We start from the raw sequence: 25646 nt of genomic DNA, 5'->3' as shown, positions 1-25646 counted from the left end.
ATATTCTAAGCAGGAGGCTACTTCTCCATTGTGTAATTACTATGTTGTATTTATGTGAAAGAGGAAAACCAAATGCTTTGAATAAGGAATACTTATAATGGCAATCTTTACTCTTTAATTCAACATAAAATATTTTCTTCCTTCTAAAATAAAAAGACAAAAAGGAAGGTTTCAATATCAGTTACCAGATTATAAATGACACATTGGAGTAACCTCAAGTGTGTCTGTGTGCTTGTGCTATGAGGATTGTAGAGAAATGAAAAAGGACAGAAAGATTAGAAGCCTAAGGACCAGATTTATTCTTTAGTTGATTGCCCCAATAGAGAAGTCTAGTGTGGTTTTAACTGATGGTCAAAATCAGTTTGAATATGGAAATATGACATTGATCTTTTATCTTGCAACCTTGCTAAATTCACAAGTTTTACTAGCTTTTATTAATAATTTCTTTGGTGATTTTTCTACTTAGACTATCATGTTGTCTGAAAATGAGATATTTTATTTCTATTTTTCCAACCTGTCTGCCTTTGAATTTGTTTTCTTGCCTTATTGGACTGGCTAAGACCTCCAATACAATGCTGAATTTTCATGGGGAGCACATATATCCTTGTCCCATTCCTGATCTTACAGGAAAAGTATTTAATCTTTCACCCTTTAATAATGTTGTTAGCTATAGGATTTTGTGAAATGACTTTTATCATGTTGCAGAATTTCATTTTAATTCCTACATTTCTGAGAGGTTTTGTTGTGGTTATTGCTACTCTTGGTGATGTTATGAATACATGTTGATTTTTTTGTCAAATACCTTTTCTACATCAATTTAGATGATAACATAGTTTTCTTCTTTAGTCTTTTGGTATGGTGAATTATATTGATTGATTCTGAATATTGAAGCAACTTTATATTCCAGTATCACCATCAATTGGTCATGATGTATTAATCATTTTTATATACCACTGGATTCAATTTGTAGATATTTGTTGATGATTTTATTACATCTTTGTTTATGAAGGACATTATCAATTACTAATGAGGATGCAAAGCAATTGGAACATTTATATTTCCACTAAGAAAACAAAATAATACAGTCACTTCAAAAAACAGTTTGGCTCTTTGTTACAAATTCATACATTTGCTTTGCATAATTCAGAAATCCAACCCCTAGAAATTTCACTATGAGAAAGGCAAACTTTTCTTAAAATTCATTCATAAAATTCTAGAATAGTTTTATTCATAATCACCCCAACCTGGGAACAACCCAAATGTCTTCCAATTGGAAAATGGGTAAACAATGATACATCTATACAATAGGATACATAAAAAGAATAAACAAGTGATTTACACAACATAGATCAATCTCAAACGTATTACGTTGTATGAAAGAAGTCAGACATAAACTCTTCACATAAGATGCTACATGATTCACTTAAATGTCATCCTGGAAATGGTAAAATAATAAGCACAAAAGACAAACCAGTCTCAGGGGCCAAGAATAAGAAAAGGGTTTGTTTATAACTGGGAAAAGGAAGTGTTCAGGGCTCCTGGGTGGCTCAGTCGATTATGAGTCTGACTTCGGCTCAGGTCATGATCTCGTGGTTGATGAGTTTGAGCCCCGTATCAGGCTCTGTGCTGACAGTTCAGAGCCTGAAGCCTGCTTCAGATTCTGCTTCTCTCTCACTCTGCCCCTCCCCAGCTCATGCTCTGTCTCAAAAATAAAATAAATATTAAAGAAAAAAAAATTTTTTTAAATAACTGGGAAAAGGGAACTCTTTGAGGGTGATGGAAATATTCTCTCTTGAATGAATCGGTGTTCAATAATGATACACACTTGTCAAAACTCATAGAACTATACACTAAAAATTATGAGCTTTACTGCATATAAGCTATACCTCAATAAACTTGACTGAAAAACAAACTACTGTTCCTGAAAATGATATAAAGTACTATTCTTGGCTACATAATCTAAAAATATTACTCAAAATTAAACTACTTATTTCTAATAAAAATACAGTAGTCTTTCTTAGTTTTCTCCACAGCTTTCCTACTTAGCAGGAAGTTTACTTAAAGCTACTATTCTATCCACTCCCATGGTCATATACTGAAGAAACACTTTCAAACATCTATAAACAGAATTCTGTCCTAAATTTGGGCTATTGAAGACCTATTTTTTGGTTAGTTTTTCATAAGTGGTAGGAAGTACCTGGTCTCTGAAATAGAAACATGTTTTCCTCTTCTCTGTGAAATACTCTTCAATATAGCACATTTGCCTCTATAAGATTCATGTGACAAGCCCACATTTGTAACTCTTCAAAAACAGATAAAACTAGAATTTTGTTGTGGTCATTCATAATAAACCCAGGATTTGAGCTATGTACATTCTGAAATAATTTTACAGAAGTTTTTGAATTACTGAGGTCTAATTTTCAGCTCCCCTGACAATCATACTGATGTAATGTTCACACTGATGTGATGATTTCTAACGTGGTATTATTTTATGAGCTACTCTTACATATTTCTGCTTGAGTCTCATAATGTAAATTGTTTAAAAGCAGGAATTATAGTAATATTGCTGTCATCTTATATTAACAATTAAATGAGGTGATTAGAAATTATGTAAAACTCTTAAACTGGTGCCTGGAACTTAGTACTCATTAAATGGTGGCTCCTAATTATACTGTTATTTTTTAGAAAGAATTAATATACAACTTGTAGATAAATATTGATGAAGAAATCTAGGTTTTATGATGGGTGGGGTGGATTCCAGTTCTTTAATTAGGACTTCAGAGTATTCTTAGAAAACAATCAAATAAGTAGTACCCTGAGTATACTAGCTGCACATGGTAAGAACTTGATAAATTTTAGCTTTTTAAAAATAATATTTTGTTATTAGGGAGCCTGGGTGGCTTAGACAGTTGAGTGTCCAATTTTTGATTTAGGCTCAGGCAGGCCATGATCTCACGTTCATGAGCAAGTCATGTGTCAGTCTCTGCACTGACAGTGCAGGGCCTGCTTTCAATTCTCTCTCCCCCCTTCTCTGCCTCTTCCTCTCTCACTCAAAATACATAAATAAGATAAAATAAAAATATTTTATTAAACAATTTTTAACATTTATTTATTTTTGAGAGACAGAGAGAGACAGAGCACAAGCAGGGGAGGGGCAGAGATAGAGGGAGACACAGAGATAGAAGGAGACACAGAAGGAGAAGCAGGCTCCAGGCTCCCAGCTGTTAGCACAGAGCCTGATGCAGGGCTCGAACTCACGAACTGTGAGATCATGACCTGAGCTGAAGTCGGATGCTTTGACTGACTGAGCCACCCAGGCGCCCCAAAATAATATTTTATTTTTATAAAATAATAACAACAACAGCAAAAATGGCCCACATATCATTTATCAAGAAGGATAAGAATGGTAGTTTTGTGGTTAATTTAATGACTGATTGCAGGCCTGAAGTGTTAAGTGAAAGAAATAAAGATAAATTGATAAAATCGTCCCTTGGATTACTAAGAAATGCACCAGCTTTACTCTGTTTTCTTTTGGGTTGGCATAGAATAGAAATGCTTTTATAGGGATCTCTGAGTGTTTTAGCTCAAGAGAGCTGCTTGTATTTTCCATTTTCATGAAGTGGGAAGAGGAGAAAGCAGTAAGAATAGCTCATCAGGTGGTACTGATGATGTGAACAAGGCCAAGGAAGTGTGTGCCAATTTTGCAATTAGGTGGCCTAATAACTTTTGAAATAATATTTTCAAGGCTCTGCAGCCTCCCTCTGCTCTGCTTCAAATAGGAACATTCTACTTGGAGGAGACAAAAAAGACTCCAAACGCCCTTCATTCTTTTCCGTTTATCGATGCCTTAACTGATGTTGATATGCGACATTATAACTTCAAGTACACTATAGTCCTTGAAGTTGAATGGCTAAGATCCATTAAAGGATTCAAGTTAACGAATAAAGAAATAGTTGAAGCCTAGTAGTTTTCCACATTAACAATGTCCTCCTACTGCTTCTTCAGATTCATTTTTCAGGTGTTAATAGCTTGGACACACACAGTTTGAATCATTACCTCATTGTTATTGATGCATAGTTTGTCTCTGGAGATGAACCCTGCATTTATCTTCATGTATGTTTTATCATGAAAAATTACCAGGGAAAGACTCCAGTAGAGATTCAGCCATTTAATTAAAATAAATGTATTCTGTTAATGAATAGAATTAAGCCTACAATACACACTCTTTGATTTTATTTGTATTTAAAGTTGTTGTTGTTGTTTCTTTTAATTCCCCAAAGAATTAATTATCCTATGTATAATTCTTCTGATCTTAGATCTACTTTAGAGCAGCTGTGTTTTACTGTGCCCTGGGAATTCTGGAAAAGCTTTCTGGGGGCTGCCGTGGGATGGAGTGTAGGTAGGTGGCAAGTGATCAGGGCCCTCATTTACACCCAGCTGGAATAGTAATCAAGATTCTATCTAATTTATAGAGTAGAATCACCACTAAAAAGTGAACACGTTTCTCAACTAAAAAAGCAAATATTTTGGAAGCTGAATCACCAGCCAGTACCATCTTGCATCCTCCTTTATTAATTGCCTTTAATAATAAAAAAAACTATTTTACAAACCATGATAATGAGATTCTTAGGGAAAAAAATGTGTTCTATATTTTATTCATTGTATTTAAAAATGGTTTTAAAAATCTAAAGATACTAATTTTATATGCAAAGTAATAAGATATTAAAGAAGCATAGAGAAATTGATGTGATAGAAAACTTGAAATGTATCAGTAAATTTTCTAAGGCATTGTCATTTGTATAAAATTATTAATAAGTGAAGTCTATTTTTAAAAGTAATATTGTAATTATTTTTATATATCATCTCTATCCATAGTATAATTTTCACTGAAATTATTCTAAAGAATTTTAGTGTAAAAATTCCAAATATTACAAGCAATGAAGTATGTTAAACAAAAAACTTCTGGCAAAAATAACAAAATGAAGGAATTACAGCTCCAAGACATTTAGAAAATTAGGAAAACACACTGAATCGTATATATGTAGATGAATACACTATTTGTTCTCCTTTCTGAATGCTCACATACTCCACAAACTAATTAAATAAACTTTAAAACAAATAATAAAAAATGATTTTTCCAACCATATTAGAATTCTACTTATATTGATTGAAGCCATATACATGTATAACACCTGGAGAACTGTTTAAAGATAGCACATAAATACTTTAAAAGTTTTTCTTAGTACTCTGTCAATGACAAATATTATGAAAAATACATTTTCTAAATAAATATATTTTAGTTTTTACTGTATTGTTACACAGTCAACCAAATAATCACAGATCAGACTTTAGTAATGCTTAATATTTGTAAAGTGTTCCTCTAGCTCCACTTTAATTTGGGGAATTGTCAGAAAAAAAATCCAAATTACAACACTAAGTTTGCAAAATCTTTCTCCACTCCATGGGTGATTTTCAGATTAACCAACATGAAGGCATGGAAAACAATGAGAAAGGAAATACAGAACAGATGTAGGCTCTAAAAACTGTGGCAAAAATAGCGTGCTAGCTATCTGCCCTCTTCTGTTGAGTCTTCAAGTTTTAATGGTTTATTAATTAATTACATTATATTTCAAGAAGGATAACTCCATAAAAGATCACCAAGCTTGTCAATGAATCCTGGCTAAAGCACTACATTCCTGCTTTCTAGTCTTTTCCTATAGAGTTTCATGGATTTGAATCAGTGAAAATAACCACTTAATTCAATAATTTGATATATGTGGCTATTGCTTTCTGTTGGAGACATTTTCCATGATAATTACTTTAATGTTCAATTTACTTTGCATGTTTTCCTCTGGTATCAATGACAAATCGTGAGACTTAAAAAAAATTCAGCTCCTCAAAACTTCCTTTTAGTATTCATTTCGTCTATATTATAAAAAGTCTTGGAAATCATAATTGCAACAAAGGAAATATCCCTATCAAGACCCAGGCAACGGAATAAGAACACAAAATCAGAAGCAAGAATAAACTAAGGACAAAAAAAAAAAAAAAAAAAAAAAAAAAAAGGAAATAAATATAGTGGCAGAGCCATTGATCTCAAATTCACACTATGACATAGAAACTTCAGAATCTTCTTAGTGGTTATTGAAATAATAATTTTTGAATCCTTATTTCCATTTCCTTATAAAGAAAATGCAGGTGGTCAGTGATATAAGGGAAGAACTAGTGGTGTACCCTGCATTTATCTTCATATATGTTTTATCATGAAAAATTACCAGTGAAAGACTCCATTTGAGAGTCAATTACTTAATCTAAATTAATCATTAGTTGTGTAGCATAGCGTTGATGGGCAGATACACACACTGTTCTGTGGCTATATTATGGTTAATATAAGTAGATAGAGTTAACTTCCTTTGCTAATCTCTAATAAGCTTCCTAAAACTCTGTCAAGATTATGCTCTAAAAGACTAAATAAATAGCACTCACTTCTGGTAATTGTAAAACTAAATACTTCACTTCTAATTCTTTTTTTTAAATTTAATTTTAATGTTTATTTATTTTTGACAGCAAGAGAGACAGAGCATAAGCAAGGGAGGGGCAGAGAGAGAGAGACACACACAGGATCCAAAGCAGGCTCTAGGCTCCAAGCTGTGAGCACAGAGCCAGACACCGGGCTCGAGCTTACAAACTGCGAAATCATGACCTGAGCTGAAGTCAGATGCTTAACTGTTTGAACCACCCAGGGACACCCAGCCGCCCCCTCCACTTCTATTTCTATGATGCCTATACAATGATACACCAATTGGGAATGTGGTCGGTCTCACACCCCAGGAAACAAATGATACAGTGACAGTTCGCTTAACAAAATTTAGATCTGCTTACATTATTATATCAAAGTAGAGGGGAAAGAAGAATTCCAGAGAAATATATTGTTAATTTTTCTAAACTTTGAAAAGATACTTTAAAAGGAAACGAACATCTGTATGGCATGCCTCTGTGATAGAAATGCATTGATAATTTTGAACAATTTTAAATACAGTTTCAAAAAGGCGATTTACTTGCCTTTCATTTTAGATGCATTATCAGCTGCCTTGTTAAAAAAGTTAAATTCCAATTGGGTTGTTTTGCCTGCTGCTTACAACACATTATCCTCTTTCATGGTTATACTGTACACATTGTCAATAACTGATTCTTTCTTCCCTGTTCACAGTCAAGGATCTTTTTTTGCTGATTTAATGGCTTCATATTGCATGCTTCATGAAATCTCTAAATACTTGTTTTAAATCACAACTTTTTTTTGTTTGTTTTTAAAGAGTGATATGCTTTTCTTTCCAAAAGACCATCTGCTTTCAAATGACAATGGTTTTCATGAGTAATTCTAAGGAGAAACACAGTTATTACACTTTAACAGATTTTTGCTAGAATAAAGGATAACATTCAATTACTATTTAAATATATTGAGCACTTTTTGCATAGTACTTAAAGGCCAAACTGTCACTACTGTAATAAGGGTTTCAATTACAGATTTCTCTGGTTCCAGGTTCTAAGGTTAAGAGACAGGATCATCACACTAAAGGAAAAAAAGTAAAAAATATTATAATTTAAAAATCATTCATAGTTATCAAACTTATTTTCATACAAAATTAATGCTACCAAATTAAAAAATCTCTACTTTTGTTTGGTTTTTAATTATAGAGAATAGCAAATGAAACCCTACAACATATAAAGTTTTAATGATAAGTGTATGAATCACTTATTGAAAAACATATACATTTTACTCTATTTTGTTTTGTCTTATTGCAGTTGTTTAGAGTCATTTGTTTTTGAAATTTTAAATTCTTTATTTATATTTATTTTAATATAGTGCCTCAATTATATCAGAGTTTTAGACAGCCTTTTGGAATTTAGACTTTTTTATTAATTAATTTATTAATTTATTTCAGAGACAGAGAGGGCCTTTCATTCCTTCTGATTCTAATTAACTTGGAATATTACTGAAATTCCAGTAGTTGATTAAGTAGTTACGGTTTCTTTGTTATATGGAGTGAGAATAGTTGAGGGAAGTAAAAGTTAAGAATATAATAAAGGAAAAAATAATTTTAAAATTGCATTGCAAGTAAGCATGTGATGAATACTATTAAATTAAAAACATTTTCAAGTAAGAGAGAGAAGAAATGGGATGGGGGAGGGGAGAGAAATAAGGCCATGGAGAATAAGGATTTAACCCTTCAGTAGTATACTTACTCAAAGGAAAACATTAAGACTGGAATCATGTGTAGCACAAGGACTTTCAGAATGAATAGGAAGATGAAAATGGCATGAATACAAGGAAAAGGACAGAAAAAAATGAAAGAATTGAAAAAAGATATAGAATATAAAGAAGGCAATGTTGCCATGATAGATATTTGGCAAACAGCAATACAACAGCTGCTCCCTCAAAAATCTCTATAGAGTTCTGTAGGTCTAGTTGTTAGATCATCTACTCATCACCTTTAAAAAAAAAATTACTCCCATCCTTGGAACAGATATTTTAGTCTGGAACAAATTAACTGTCTCTCTGTATCTTGTGTGGTAATCATGAATGTTTGTTAACCTTGACTAATGTAAAATTCCATTAAAGATCATGGGTCAAGCTGCAAGAGTTGGTAATCGAAATATGTTCCCTTTGCAGCCCTTCATCTCTGAGGTAAGGAAACAGGAGATTACTGATTCCAATTGACAACTGGGGAGGCTTACTATTATATCAAGACAAATACTTTACATTTTGTAAAACCTAAACTCCTATAAATCATCTGATTACAAATCTCAAATTAAATGAACCACCAGGTGAAGCTCTTTGGCTGTCAAACCTGATTAAAATCTGTTCAGACTGGAAGGCTGCCTTCCTTGCCAAAATCTACCCTAATCAGCTCTTCAAGTGTAAATTCATCTGAATGAACTCACCTATTTTTTTTAAAATCAACATATTTCTTCTTTAAAATTGCTGATTAATCACTTTGTTCACCACTGAAGGTTTATAGTAGAAAGTCCATCATAGGGTATGTCAGTAATAATATGCTTAAGAAATATTCTATATTTTTAAGAAAGGTATAACAGAATCTTTTATATGCCTTTCCTGAAACTCCAAATATATTTTAATGAAGTATATAATTTGTATCTTATGGTACCAGAGTACCAGCAAAATTAAGTCCTGTGACAAGTCAAAAAAATAATAATGCAGTCTTCAGGGAATGCTACATCAAAAATTCAAAGTCATCTTTTTTCATTGTGTAAGGAACATTCCATATTTGGGAAAGTACACATAAGTATTGGGGCTGTATTATTTTTACCAGAACCTGGGAATGTTTTCTTAAAGGCCCAGCAATATTTCTATCACAGGCTTGTTGATTGGTGAAATAAGTGGAGTTGTAAAAATACTGCTTTGAGCAAAAATCTCACAATAGTACTTTGGGTTCAGTGTAATTAAATATTTAAAGATTTTTCATGAGATTGATATGGTTACTTTTAGTTTACTGAAGACTATTTCGAAAAAAGTTAATTGATCTACACTGTTTTCTGGAGTGTTGAATGTTAAGTTAATAACAGTCTGAAAAAATAGTTGGCAGGCATAATGGGGACCTAGTTGCTTTTAGCACAAATATTCATCCCTTATATTAGGATGTCTTACTGGAAGTTAAGCAAAGGGAATATATATTTACAATGATGTTATATTTAACTTATCCATACATATTTATTTATACTTATTTTATCATTTATACTTATTTCCCCTACTGACCATACTCTTCCATTTCCCATAATATTATAGAAAAGAAAGGACCCAAGTAAGTAAAAACACCACTTGCCTTTAACAGAAAAATATCACACTGTGTGTGTGTACACACAACCACACATGCACACTTATGCCCAAATACACCAGATCTTGAGGGAAGATACACATAATTGCAAAGCTAGTGTGGGGATACGCCTCTATTTTTATGTTCAATTTAGAAATTTAGTTTAAGTTAGTATTTCAGATCCTGCTTTGTATTTTGTTGTTATTTCTTTGATAAATGATGAGATACAATCAATACGGAAGGCTTCTAGAACAATATTACTGGAAAACACACATGCAAATTGTAAAAAAAAAAAAAAAAACAGAAAAAGAGGATGCACATGAATATGATCTAAATTTCAGTCACAGTTGTGAGATTTATTAACTATGTGTCCTTAGGCCAGTTGTTTTACTTCACTAACTATAGGTTTTGTGTGTGTATGTGTGTTTCATCTGGAGATTGTTGGTTCAACTTTTTTCACTTCCTAGCATCTACAAATGTCCAATAAACCTAAATATTATTAATTAGAAACAAAGAATAAAAGTTGAGCAAAAATCTCTCTTGAAACAAAATTTAATAAGAACCTGACAGTCTGAATCCTTGTCACAAAGTATGTGGCTCATGATGCATCACCCAGGTCCAATTTATCCTTGAGTTGAAACTTTTTTATTTTTAATATTTATTATTTATTTTGAGAGAGGGAGATAGTAAGCAGGGAAGAGGCAGAGAGAGAGGGAGAGAGATAGAATCCCAAGCAGGCTCCGCGCTCTCAGCTCAGAGCCCGGCAGGGGGATCAATACTACAAACCATGAGATCGTGATCTGAGCCAAAACGAAGAGTCAGATGCTTATCTGACTGAGCCACCCAGGCATCCCTCCTTGAGTTAAATCTTAAATAGAACTCAATCTCCTTGATTTAAGGGTACATCCTAGATAGCCAATCAGATCACTGTGATTCCTTGAGACTAGAATTAACCTATATCGGATTTGTTAAATCAGTTCCATTTAAGGAATAACAAATTCTTCCACTCTGTCAGGCCTAAAAAGTTTAAAATAAAACAAACTTACTCATACTAGCCCTATTCATCAATGGAAAAAAATACTTACAGATTATCAGAAAAATAATTGAGTAGTAATGCAAACTCAATTACTTCATTCCAGTCAGAGTGCAGCAGTTCTACATCCATATCTGGAGAGTTCCCTCACCTCAAGGTCAATTGTTTCCAAACACATGCCTATCACTAGTAAACAACGTCTCATTATCTTGAATTTATAAACTGCCTTCTGGTTTTTCTTTGTTGGTATGTATCCGGCCTGCTTTGCCTTAATTTGGATGCTATTTTAGGCAGGGTTTTTTTTGTTTGTTTTGTTTTTTGTTCTATGTTACTAGGATTGGTGTGGATTTTTCTTGTCCTTCGTTTCTTTTTTTTTTTCTCTCTTTTATTTTTAAACTCAGTTTCAACCTGAATGCACAGATACCATTCTATTCTATTCTCTTCTATTCTATTCTGTGTTTGTGTGTGTGTGTTTTGTTTGTTTTTGTTTTGTTTTTTTGTTTTGTTTTGTTTTACTTTGGATGACATATGAAAATGTTCCAGTGGGAGTGCAGAGTCATCATTACTCTATTTGGCTGAAATCCTGACAGTTGTTAAACATAATAGAGGTGGTATATTTTAAGTTTCTTGAACTGGAAACATTTTCTCTTGCATTTGCAATTGTAAAACAGATTCATATGTTTTCTCTCACTAACACCAAAAAGTAGCACACATGATGGCCAACTTTGGGAAGAATTCTTTTGATTTTTTAATAGTAAATGAAAATACAGTTTTCAGTCTACTTTCCCTTTTAAAATTTCAGTCTACTTTCCCTTTTAAAATCAATCATTCCATTGGTGATCTAATTAAATAGAAACTTGTTGACAGTACTAAAAGAAAGGCGGGGTAAAAAAATCTAAATAGTAGACTGAGTCCCTGCCTCAAGGAGCATTTTCCTTATTTATGTGAAGAAAGCAAGTTAATAAAGCAATTGTGTAAATTTCTTGAAGGTATTACATATAATTCTGTAATTTGTGAAATCTATATAGAAGGTACTATTCAACAAACTGCCAGTTAAAGTTTGACTTTGAAAATAATCCTATATATAATTACAGTATATAGTATATCTATATGCATATATATGCACAGAGTTCTTACGAATAATGAGACTATTCTCAGTTGCCTTGCATCATATCTTAAACTACCTACCTATATATCAATCTCTGAAATCTCTGACAGACAAAATATGTATTTGCTGTTCACTGTGTGCAGAACAATTCATGGATATACAAAGAATGAAAAAAAGATCCCTGTCCTTAAGAATTCTAACAATATAAGGAGGGATTTAAACTACTTGTTACTTAAACAACATTATAGTAATTCTATGTTACATTTATACTTAGCTACACCTAGAGCAAAGTGAACAACCAAAATTAGATTATTTTAAGTAGGGAGTGATACTCAAATCAAGAGATACAAAGTTCAAGCTTGATAGCCTCACTCTTCAGTTGATTTCTATTTTCAAGTTCAAATAACATAAGGATATGTCATGATTTTAAGGTCTTAATCTTATCTTTTGTTTAAATTATGTCTTAATTTTAATCTTTTTCTAACTCTTTTTCCTAATGGAATAGTTCAGACTATAAAACATTGCTCCATCTTTAATTTCTTAGCTGCATAGTTCAGAGGTGTACCTTACGTTCCAAAAAACACTTTGCTGCACTTCAGTTTTGGTAACCAAGTTATTAAGCTATCATCAATCTAACCTATCTTTTGAGTTAACACAATGTGAAAGATGTATCATAACCTATGAGGTATTCTTGGCAAAATATTCACATGGAGTGTAATCATCATCAAGTAAACAGAAAATTCAGGTTGCATGACATCCTATGAGAAAATGTCAGTGATACAATGGAAAAAAGGAAAGTTTAGAAATATTCTAGATTAAAGTAGATTAAAGAGCTATAACAACCATATGCAATGCATTATGTTTGTTTGGCTCCTGGCCTGGGAAAAAAAAAAAAAAACTATAAGAGGTATCTTGGGTACCACTGGAGAAACCTAATTATGGACTGGATATCACAACAATGTCAAATTTCATAGGTGTGATTATGGTATTGTGTTTATGTAAGAGGATGTCTTGTTCTTGGACTCATTTAGGGGTAAAGCATCATGACGTCTGCAAAAATACATATATGAACATATATATGTATATGTGTGTAAATATTATGTATATGAATACATAATTCAGAAAGAGAGAAAGATGAAGCAAATGTCTCAGAATATTAATGATTAATAAATGAAAGGTATATAGGTGTTTACTATACCAATCTTTCAACTTTTCTGTCAGCTTAAAATTGTTCACAACAATAAAGGGAATAATTCAACTTTTTAAACAATAAGTTAAACATTTATTAGGTAAGCTAGTAACTAATGATGTCTTAAAATCTCAAAAAAGAAAACCAAAGTAATTCTGTGTGTTATGGGTTGAATCGTGTCGGTCCAAATTTTATATATTGAAGTCTTAACAGCAAGTACCTCAGAAGGTGTCTGTGTTTAAAGACAGGGTCTTTAAAAAAGTGATTAAGGTAAAAGGAGGTCATATGGGCCCTAATCCAATATGACTATTGTCCTCAAAAAGAAGGGACTGGGACTAAACACACAGGGGGAAGACCAGGTGAAGACACCAGAGGAAGACAACCAACTAAAGCCAAGGAAAGAGACCTTAGCGTGTAACCAACCCTGACAACACCTTTGTGTTAGACTTCTAGCCTCCAGAACTGTGAGGAAATAAATTTCTGTTAAGTCACTCAGTGTGGTTTGTTTGCTTTTTTTATGGCAGTGCTAGTACACTAACACAGAATTCTAAGACCAATGACCCTCACCCTTGTACAATCCCTTGTCTTCTGAATATGAGTGAACATGTGAATATGATGAGATATCACTTCAAAGCTTATATGGCAAAAGGGGAAATCATCCAAGTGTTCCTGATATAATCACATGAGGTTGTTAAAAGTGGAGTTCTTTCCATTGTGTAATGAAAAGGAAGTTAGAGATTTAAAGCATAAAAACATGAGGGAGTTTTGACATACTATTGCTGATTCGGGGAATGGAGGGGGTCACCATTTCAAGGAATGTAGGTGGCCTTTGGTTGTAAAGAGTGGCTGAGACTGACAACTATCAAAAAATCCTTGCCCCAGTCCAACAACCACAAGAAACTGAATTCATTCACGGGCATGGAAGAGAATTATTCCTTAGACCCTCCAGATAGGAGCCCAACATGAGGAAAACCTTGATCTCAGCCTTGCAAGTCTTTAAGCAGAGAATTCATTTGATCCTGCCTAGACTTCTGACCTACAGATCTGTAAAATAAGAAATGTTTATTTAAATAAATGCTTATTTAAAGTAAAAATGCTTATTTAAATAAAATAAAAAATGCTTATTTAAATAAGATGTTTATTTAAATAAATGTGTATTTAAAATAAGCATGTTTTAACATGCTCAGTTTATGGTAGTTTTTTACACAGCAATAGAAAATTAGTAAGTATTTCCTCATAATATACATAGTTATGCTCGATATGTATTTTCAAATTAGTATGTGGGGTTTGTAGGTGTGAGCAATAAAGTTTAAGAGAATATTAATTATTTTTCCAGGTTCAAATTGTTCATATGCACACACAAAATTTTATATACATGCATATATCAATGTTAATGATTTGTATGCCTTGTATATGATTAACTTTTTAAAATGCTTAACCTTTCATAATGATTAACCAAGTAACATATACATATTTTTTAAATGTTTTTTATAACGTTTATTCATTTTTGAGACACAGAGAGAGAGAGACAGAGCATGAATGGGGGAAGGTCAGAGACGGAGAGGAAGACACAGAATCTGAAACAGGCTCCAGGCTCTGAGCTGTCAGCACAGAGCCCGACGTGGGGCTCGAACTCATGGACCGCGAGATCATGACCTGAGCCGAAGTCGGACGCCCAACCGACTGAGCCACCCAGGCTCCCCGAAGTAACATATACATATTTAAACAAAACCTTTTTAGTTGGAATAATAAATGAGCAAAATTTTCTCTCCAATTGTTAGTATACCTATCTTTCATATTTAGCATATTGATCTTGTGATTCCCAACATCTACCACAGGATCTGTCACATAGAAGTCACTCAATTAAAATTTGTTATGTGTAAATTGAAGAGCGAAACAATTGGAGTATATATAGGAAGACTGTGGGGTATAATGGAGTATGTACAGGAGGTTGTGTTGTGGGACAGAAAGCATGCTGACTTGAATATAATGCAAGATGAGCCTGCATGAAAATTTTGCCTCCACTAAGAGGGAATCCTAGAGGCATCTATTTAACTTCTCTCAGCTTCATTTTCCTATCTAGAAGTCTGTATAGCATGGTACAGTGTTCAATTGTAGTTCTATCACTTAATTGCTTTAAGACCTCTGACAAATAACTTCCCTCATGATTTATTTTCTTTATCTATAAAAGAAGACCATAGTTAGTATCACAGGCAGGGCCACCATTAGCTCATATAGTGTCATCACACAAATTAGAAAATGTTCCCCCCTCTTTTTGAGATAATTCATTTCCTTTTGTGGGAATATATGTACAACCATGCTGACTGTGATATTTATGTTACCCAGGTGCCCTGTTCGATGTGAACAACTGTACCTGATGTCCTGTTCAGGGTTGTTGTCAGAATCAAAAAAGAGTCCATACAAAGCTCATGGCACAGAATCTGGCTTATACTGATTATCCCTTTTGTGTCAGTAATCATCATTATCACATTTATCCAAACATCATCTTCCTTAGTATAGATATAGTAGCATATAACCAGAGTAGAGAACTATATTAGCATAGGCTAAAGCCTTAGCACATGGTAGGACATGCATAAATGGCCACCCCTAGTAAATACCTTGAACACAGTAGTTCCTCAGTAAATAGCTGCTGAGTGATTGGATGGTTTTAGTTTTCTTAAAGAAAATGAACCTATATGTTACGAGAATTCTGGTCTGGTGCCAAAATTGTCTTCAGTATTTAAATGAAAATACATAGTATGCCATTTATTTAAAAACTTGAATTGTCTAATATGTGCAAATTTGGAAGTAAAATATAACAAAATTCCCCGAAGGTCCATGTGGAGAAAGCATCTCTTTTTACTGTCAAATTTTGGAGCAACTCATAATTCATAAACATTTGAAAAAAATAAATCTGTAATAATTATATACTGACTTTTGGGGCACCTGGGTGGCTCAGTCGGTTGAGAGTCCGACTTCAGCTCAGGTCATGATCTCACACTCTGTGAGTTAGAGCCCCGCGTCGGGCTCTGTGCTGACAGCTCAGAGCCTGGAGCCCTCTTCGGATTCTGTGTCTCCCCCTCTCTCTGCCCCTCCCCTGCTCATGCTCTGTGTCTGTCTATCTCAAAAATAAATAAAAACATTTAAAAATTTTAATTATATACTGATTTTTATCAAAAATATTTTTTCAGGGGCTCCTGGGTGGCTCAGTTGTTTTAAGTGTCCAATTCTTGATTTCAGCTCAGGTCATGATCTCAACTGGGCCTCATGTTGGGCTCCACTCTTACAGCATGCAGCCTGCTTATGATTCTCTCTCCCTCTCTCTCTTGCCCCTCCCCGACATGTGTGTGCACAATCTCTCTCTGAAAATAAATATTTTATATGTATACATATTTTTTCATTTGCTTAATAATAGCATTTACAGTTAAATTAGGCTATAGTATTATAAACACTACTGTAGAAATGGGCCCTTTATTCCATCAGAAACTGACTGATTTCATTTCACATAAAAAAAATTTATATTTATTTATTTGTTTGTCTGTTTGTTTATGTATTTTTAGTATATTTATTTTGAGAGAGAGAAAAAGAGCATGGGAGGGGCAGAAAGAGGGAGAGAGAGAGAGAGAGAGAGAGAATCTCAAGTAGGCTTCACACAGTCAGTGCAGATCCTGATGTGAGACTTGAATCCATGAATCATGAGATCATGACCTGAGTTGAAATCATGAATTGGAGGCTTAACTGACTGAGCTACCAAGGTGCCCCAAGGAGGCATTTTTTAATTGCTAATTTATTCTTAGGCTGGTATAAAAATAGATAAAATTTAATAGATGTATATAGTAGGTTGCTATATCAGCCTGCTAGAGCTTCCCTAACAAAATGCCATAGACTAGGTGTCTTAAACAACAGAAATGTATTGATTCACAGTTCTGGAAGCTGGAAGTAAGGTCAGATGTTGTGAGAATTGTTTCCTGGGAGCCTATTCTTTGGGTTGTAGATGGTTACCATCTTTCTGCTTCTTCACGTGGTCTTCTATCTGTGTATGCTTGCCCTGAGTGTCCATTAGTATGTCTAAATTTCTTCTACTTATGAGGCCACCATGAAGTTCAGACCAACTCTCATAGCCTCATTTTAAGTTAATTACCTCTTTTAAGGTCCTATCTCCAAATGCAGGCACATTCTGAGCTACTGGGCTTCAACAGATGAGTACAACATGAGTTTTGGGCTTCAACACATGAGTTTGGAGGGGCCACAATTCAACGCAGAGTTGATGCTATAACAGGAAGCTAGGAAATAGAATAGAAGCTAGGGAATAGTCTAGCTATGAGACTCTTGACCAGGCAACCCATCTGTGCCTAGCCTCTGATTTCTTTTTTTTTTTTTTTTTAATGGTAACACTATCTGCCTTATCTTTCTAAAAACAAAACAAAACAAAAAACAGAGCTGTAATGATCAAAAGGTATTAACTGATTCCAATGTACATATTCTTAACAAATTATCAAAACATTATACAAGTTATTTTTACAATTTCTATTTATTAAAGATGAAATTATTAGTCTCATGACTGTATGCTGAATCCTAAGACAAGTATTTTTTTTTAAGTTTATTTATTTATTTTGAGAGGGAGGGAGAGAATCCCAAGCAGGCTCCATACTGTCAGCACAGAACCCGATGTGGGGCTTGAACTTAAGAACTGTGAGATCATAACCTGACCCAAAATCAAGAGTCAGATGCTCAACCAACTGAATCACTCAGGTACCCTGAAGACAAATATTTTACATTAGGATTTACTTCGCTCTTGGCAACTCAGCCACGAGTATTGGGGAGTATTTGTTTTCTTTATTGCTATTGAGTATCAAGAAAGATCTGTGCCATTTGAAGGATTGTCCCTGTTGTATCTGATTCTTCAATGTTAACCAGTGAATAATTCCAGCAAACTCTTTCCTTCCAAGGCATCTTCCCCCCCTCCACCCAATAAACAAAGAAACAAACAAACAACAAACCCTGCATGCAACCTGAGTAGATGTTATAAGCCACATTCACTAAACTGGTATCCTCTCACCTAAACCCTCTTTAGTCTATCCATCTTCTCAAGAACTTAACTCTTTTGTGAGCAATTTATCTCATCCCCTAAATCAGGAAAGCTAATGTTACAAAGATTTCAATTAAAAAAAATTCAACACAAAGTTAATTATACTGCCTGAATCTGAACAGGGCCTATATAGCAATTAGCCAAATGATGACACTCTTTGTCCTGCTGAAAATTCCCTAGGCATATTATAGTTGGGGTTCATATCTCACTTTCAGTAAAGGATGATGGAAGATGTGGGGAAAGGGAGAGAAAAAGAATGGCACTGCCATTAAAATAAGTTCTTAGAACACAGCATCCTTTAGTGCTTCATTTAACAAAATATGTCATTTTAGAAGCACTTCTGAGTGAAAGTCAAATGTAAATTTTATACACTGACTATAAAGAATAAAACGTCCTCCGGGAAGAAATTTGCTCACCCATGAAAGGTAGAAAGCCTTCATCCTCAACCCCAAATGCTAGATTAGTTGTGGATAAATGATGGATTGAATAGTTTCTAAGAAGACTCCTTGTTCAGCCTTCAGCTTTGTCCCTATAGAGCTCTGAAAGAGCATTTGTTTACAGTACATCATCCCTTAAGCCAAGGAGATTTTATCAGAGTTGTCTGTGGAATTCATCTATTTTGTTTTACCCTCTTTATTTTACAACATTTCAAAGTTTGCATTCCCTATAGTTTCCAGTCTAGGCTGAGGGACATGAGTCGCTTTTTATCCTTTGACCTGTGATCTAGGATCAGAAAACCAACAAGCAGTAACTCCTTGAGTCAAAAAGTGAGGCTTTTTTTCAATGCTGGTCTTGCTCTGCCTGTGTGAACTATAGTGCACTCAGTTTTATCACCTATGCCTCCAATCAAGCTTTCTTAAAATTGCAGAGGCTGACTTTCAGAGATCCATTAGTACATTGTGGGGCAGAATGAAGAGAAACGTCACCCTCCACCCATCCCCACTGTGCTAGGAAAAAGAACCAACATTAGACAGGCTCTTTCAACTCAAAATTACACTTTTTCCCCACCTTTCTGTCACCCCTCCATATCAACTCTTAAGTGGGAGTCTTTTTATTATTAAAGAAGGGTCAATGTTTGTGGCCTCTCCAATGCTAAAGAGAAGACTATAAGAATAAAATGAAGAGCAAAACAAAAAGAATTGGAAGAGACATAAACTGTCCTCATGGGTCTCATATGCTTTCCATTTAATCTGTAAGATCATTTCAGCTTCTCTACCTAACGAAAAGCTTAGCTGTGTGGCTCCCATATATTAGCTCATTGCAAAGTGACCTCTAAATCACTATTACTTAGAAACAAGCACCACACTTCCATTCATTTTATTGTTCCTATACTCTAGTTTCAGTGCCCTATTCTACTATATATTTTTAAAGGGCAGGATCTGTTTGCTAATAACCTCCCACTTGAATTTCATTTTATTTCTCTGACCTCTGTCAAAGAAATAAAATTTAGAAGGAAACCATAAAAGGATTCCCACCTTATATCCTAGGGGAAAGGCCATTGTATAAATATAAGAAGTTCATTAATATCATCCTATCTAAATAAAGGTTAAAAATCGCATACACTAGAAACACAATAGAAGAAATGGTCAACTCACGCAGAGGCCCATCTGACCCTAATAACTCACAGTTATTTTCATTTTTCATAAATGCTTCTATTCCTACTACCCAGAAGACTTGTTATTTTTACTACATTATTCAATTAGAACTGATCACTCCCAAAGTCAGCATGATATAACCCTGTTGGGAGCTTTCTGTGTTTTTCAAATGACATCATATATTTAAATTAGGTGGTTTTAGGAGCCCTGCTATGAGTTGGATCCTTCTTTACCTCAGTATTTCAAAAAATAAGGCAACTTCAAAGAAATATAAATTCTGCATTCACCAATAACTGCCAATGTATAGGAGTACAGAGGACCATAAATTCAATTTCTTCCTTTCTTAAAATGAGATAACCTCTACCTTTCAGGACTGTAGTGTTGATTAAATATGATTATTCACTAATGTGTTTTTTAGCCATGTATTTTAACTTTAGTCAATTAGTTAACGTGATGTTTTTGGAAGAGTTCCTAGAAAAAGCCACCTGTCCCAAAATAATCTTGATACAAAATCTGTCCTAATGTTTGTGTGTAATATACCTAATTATTAAAAACTGTTAACAACTTAACGTGAATGAGTGTATGTGGTAAATTAATCCTATTCCTAGTCACACCCTTAAAGAATAAAACTGATTTTCTGTAAAAGTGAGAGAGGGGGCAGTAAAGATGTTCTATCAAAAGCCCCGTAGGATAAGGCGCTTGCTCACTCAGAGCTCTGAGCATCTGAAAAGCAGGGTGAGGTGTGCAATGAAGAGTCTTACTATGCAACAGACATTATTTTAAGCACTTTACTGTGGGGCAGGTACTATCATGTCCATTGTTCAGATGAGGTGATGAAAGCCTAGAAAGGTTAAGTCAGCTGCCAGAGAGCAAAGATATTCAGAGAGGAACTGGCTTTACAGCCAAGCAGTTGGGATTCAGAAGTCCTGATCATGCACTGTGCCTTCCTCTCCCCCTTCCCGTGCAGTGGACAGAGAGAAGGAAGGGGGTGAAAGGACACAGTGGCACATGCTGCCTGGTGCCTCCGCCTACCCAATAGCTGTGCTCCCCTTTTCCTTTAATAGCAGAGCCACTAATTCTATTTTGGAGAGCAATGGGCCCCATTGAAAATACTCATTGCCCCATACCTCATATGTTCACTTCTGGCCAAGGACATCTAAGCAGAAATCCACTGAGCTTGTTTTTTGTTAAACAGAGAGACTCAACTAGCACTTGCCTTTTCCCTTTCCCTTTTCCCTTGTGACTGCCTGAAATGAAATTATCTACTGGCAGAGTTCAAGTCGTCTGCGTTGCCTGTGAGACTGACATCTCCATGCTAAGGATGGCAGAGCAGAAAGTGGAGCTATCATACCAATCCTAAGTGGTGCACTTTTGCAACTTTTTATATGGGAACAACAAACCCCTAGCTGGTTAAGTTATTGTTTCTGTTTCATTGTAAATGCAATCTTAACCAAAAAGGTGATTATGCAAAAGTAGAAGAAAGAACCCATCATTTGTGGATGGCACTATATTGCCCGAGTCTGGCTCCATATGGTAGTGGGTACACACCGAGCTCTGTGCCACATACTTCTATGGGGAAGGGGTATCCTTCTCTGTAGGATACCTGTCCCCTGTGGCAGCAGTACCTGGCACAGAACCACTACCACAGTGGAAAGTGGATATGGTTCAGTTCTGACACTGCAACAGGGGGTGGCAAACTACAGCCCACTGGCCAAATCCCACCTGAGTCCTGTGTTGTATAAACTGTAAGCTGAGAAAGTTTTTTGGTTTTGTTTGCCATTTTAAATAAAGTGTTTTGCAAAGAAACAAACAAAAAACAGAGAAGAACATGCAGTTTTAATCACATGGGACACAAAACCTAAAATATTTACCATCTAGTCCTTTACAGAAAAAGTTTGCATCAAGATAGAGTCAATTATCACAACTGTCCAGGTTGCAAATCTTACCGTCCTCTAAGGACGTTTTTTTTTAATGTTTATTTTTGAGAGAGCACAAGCCAGGGAGGGACAGAGAGAGGGGACAGAGGATCTGAAGTGGGCTTTTGCTGACAGCAACCAGTCCCACATGGGGCTTGATCTATGAATTGTGAGATCATGACCTAAGCCGAAGTTGGTTGCTTAACGAACTGAGTCACCAAGGTACCCCATGGCCATTTTTATTCTCCTTTGTTGGACAGTGAGTCATTACATCCAAAGCATGATATGTAATTGAAGGACACAGTACATGATTTTCTGAAGAACGACAGTGTAGGGCAATAGGGAAGGAAAAGAAGCAGCAGAACTAATACCTTCCTGACTTAAAAAGGAAGGATCAAGTTTTAAGTACATTAACATCAGATTGGCAGAAAACATCATACATCAGCTGAAGCTAATTGTTGGAAGGAAGTATCATTAAGCACTCAACAGAAAATCCTAGAAGGAATTAAATTTTGAATACCTCAGAATAAAAGTGCCTTTCAAGAAGACTTCCCTGCCACAGGTGGTGCGAAGCTTTCATTCCACAATTAAACATTACCACCATTCACTTAAATCCTCCTAACACATGACGCCAGACTAACTGGATTGAAAGCACTGAGTTGAAAGATGGTGATTTTCCTGATTTTCTATTCTCATTGCCTCATAGGACCTAAAGATGATTAGCCATTTAGACACTTGAAAAATTACTTCAAATAATGTAGAGAAATAAGGAGTTTCATTTTTAATCGAAGGCTAAAGAATCACTTCTGACATTCAACGTAAGGGTATAAATTATTAAATTTCGCCAATTTCATATTTAAGAAAACTCATCTCAACATGCAATCAGCTTAGTGGTAAATCAACCTCACACAAAAGTTTATGGGGGAGTTCTTTGTTTTTTTTTCACTGTGAAGTCTTGACTCTCACCTCATGGATACTAGAGAATGTCCCTAGAACCTGGGCCTAAACACACACAGAAGAGGAATATATATGCATGCTAACCTCTCAGATCCCCAAATATATAAATTTCATGTAAGTTCAAAATTTCTTGTTTTTCTGTATGTGAATTTATGTTCAAAGCATTTCAATCATTGGCATTTCACAAGTAATTCCTGTCTTCCCCCCCCCCCCCCGAAAATACTCATTTTTTATCCCTATAGAATGGTGTCCTTGCAGAGATTTCCCACTATCATTATAAATTTGGTGCTATATTGCTCTTCTTATCATTTTAAAGGCTAAGTGGATTTAGGAAAAATAAGTGTATAGCATCAGCTGTTCTCATCTAATATTTTGTAGATACAACACACTTTGTCTTCAAATCAAAGATGGTAACACACTTTTGTCCATACAGTGAGCACAAAATTACCCTTCCTAAAAATCAGTCTTCAAGGTTTTCGATTTCTGGTATTTATCTTTCACAATGAATGGATGCATCCATATAATTATAAAATTATGCAATTATTTTATGTAGATTAGTGATGACTGCATATGAATGTCATAAAACAACACATTACAAAGCACTATGATTAGGGAAAATGTAATTGTGAACATCTGGATTGAGAAATTTAAATTTGAAAAAGTCTCATATTTTTCATAAAGCTTTTTCCCTTGCTTGTCCATATTTCAATGGGTACTGACTGAATCCATTTATCGGGACTAGGCTAATTTAATGTAGATCCAAAAATGTTTTCCAGATCGAGTGCCCAGGTAGAAAAATAGCCATATCTCTGTTTTATATAATAGTTTTAGCATCTCCTTTAAGGATATTCAGCAATTTTGATGTTAAAAGATAGAGTAAGAATGGCCAAAGTGAAGAAACATTTTTAAACAGAATTCATCAAATTTTATTGGAGAAGAAAATAACTATACTGCCAAGAATATCTTGAGCAGGTATGAAATTGCATGTTAAAAATATTGTAAGAAAGCAGACAGTCTATCTCTATTTCTAATTAACCACATGTAATTTCTAACTTACAGCCTCAGGCCTCAAGCCCCTAATCTCTGTGAATGAAGGACCTACCTTTTCCTAAGCCCCAGGTGCTGTCTACTTTATGGGCAGGGTGGGCATTCAAATATTTAACAACACTGTGGTAGATACACAAACTATTCACAGCAAATGCCCAATCAATCGCAGTGGATGCTGGCTGGCAAACTCAGGTCGAGTCCATTGGTATGGCCCTAATGGGTATCAGCCATGTTCCTAGAAGTGTGGACTGGGCATGGGAGGGGGAGAAGAATATTTGCCATCCATCCACTTTGACATTCACTGCAAGGTCTCTTTACTCTCTGGACTTTAGTTGTGACCACACAGATCCTTGCTACTTCTCTATACCACAAAGTTTCTCCAGTATGAATCTCCTATCGAATTCCCTCTTTAGCACAAAAAGAACATCATTATTCTCTATTCTTCACCAGCATAAAGAAAACTCTTGCCCTTATAGGTTCTCCTTCCATTTCTTCTCAGTTGCTTTTGCATTGTGCCTGGTACACAGTTCCATGGAAATTTCCCCTCAACTTGGCCTTCCTGCATACACATTTCAAAGAGCTATCTCACATCTCTGTCATTTTTCCCATCAGCAATTTTGCAGAATAAACAAGGCAGAAACAAAAGATTCCAGTACCAAAACTCAAAACTCTAACTTTTTATTTTGATTGTGCCATGGCAACCATCCCTTGCAGCTAAGAAGGAGACTACTCCTAGATGGTACTTATATAGGGGAGGGTCCCACTACTTATATATTTCATGGCCAGTACATTTATTTATTATGGTTGTCTTTTCTCATTACTATGCTATCTGTGCCCATAAGCATAATATTGAGATTTGTTCTTCTTTTTCATTTTATTATAACAACTTCATTATAACATAATTCACATACCATACAATTCACCCATTTTAATATGTACAAGTCAATGATTTTAAATGTATTAACAGTGTTGTGCAACCATGACTGTGATCTAACTTGAGAATAGTTTCACCTTTGGAAGAGATCCCATACTCATTAGCAATCATTCTTCATTGCCTTCAACGCCACCTGGACTTGAGAAACTACTTTCTGTTTCTATGAATTTGCCTATTTGAGATCTTCCATGTGAATGAAATCATAAAATACCTGGCCTTTTGTGACTCGCTTCTCTTCTTAAGCATAATGTGTTAAAGGTTTATCCATGTGGCATGTATAAGTATGTCATTACTTTTTTATTGCCAAATAATATTCTTTCGTATGGCTTTACTACATTTATTTATCCATTAGAGTTTTTTCCCATTAACCTACTTTTTTCGTTTGTTTTATCATGCCTTGAAACTTTTCTATGCTATAGAGTGTCTAGTAAAGGTTTTCTGAATTAAACTGGTGAAAATTACAAATGTAGTAGTAAACAACTACAACCTCTTCCTATAGAAGCAGTGATCTGTTCAAAGAGCAATTAATGCAAATATTCAAGAACCCATATGCTGAGAAACTTTAAAAACACTAGCAAACATAAAGAAAATGAATAAGCATTGCCTCTGCTTTCTAATGGCAAGATTGTCATCAAAACTTATATTGGCACTGCCTGCAAGACTTGTAAACAAGTAAATAAAAATGGAAAATGGAACCAATAATTGTTATCTCTTACAATATCAAGCACTAAGGATGATGGATTTTTTTTTCTCACTTCAACCCAACAGCATTACGTAGTTGCTTTGAGAATACTGATAAGCTGGCCCACCTGGTTGTCAGGGGACAGGGGGTGCACAAACTAGAAGTGCTAGAAATATCAATAGCAAAATTAGAGGAGCATTCATATACTATATGATAGTCAGTATTAAAAAAAAAAAGTATAGCAGATTTAGCTGTGGTCCTAT

The 25646-nt window shown here is 34.7% G+C and overlaps 1 protein-coding gene across 3 annotated transcripts in view; it reads right to left on the bottom strand.

The window, feature by feature from the left end:
• Positions 1-25646, bottom strand: part of LRP1B (LDL receptor related protein 1B) — a 1899539-nt gene that overhangs the window by 1516216 nt on the left and 357677 nt on the right. The window lies entirely within an intron of this gene.

This window comes from Panthera onca, chromosome C1 (assembly GCF_046562875.1).
Source record: "Panthera onca isolate mPanOnc1 chromosome C1, mPanOnc1 haplotype 2, whole genome shotgun sequence".
NCBI lineage: Eukaryota > Metazoa > Chordata > Mammalia > Carnivora > Felidae > Panthera > Panthera onca.
The sequence above is the reverse complement of the archived record's forward strand: the minus strand, read 5'-3'. Positions and strand labels throughout refer to the sequence as shown.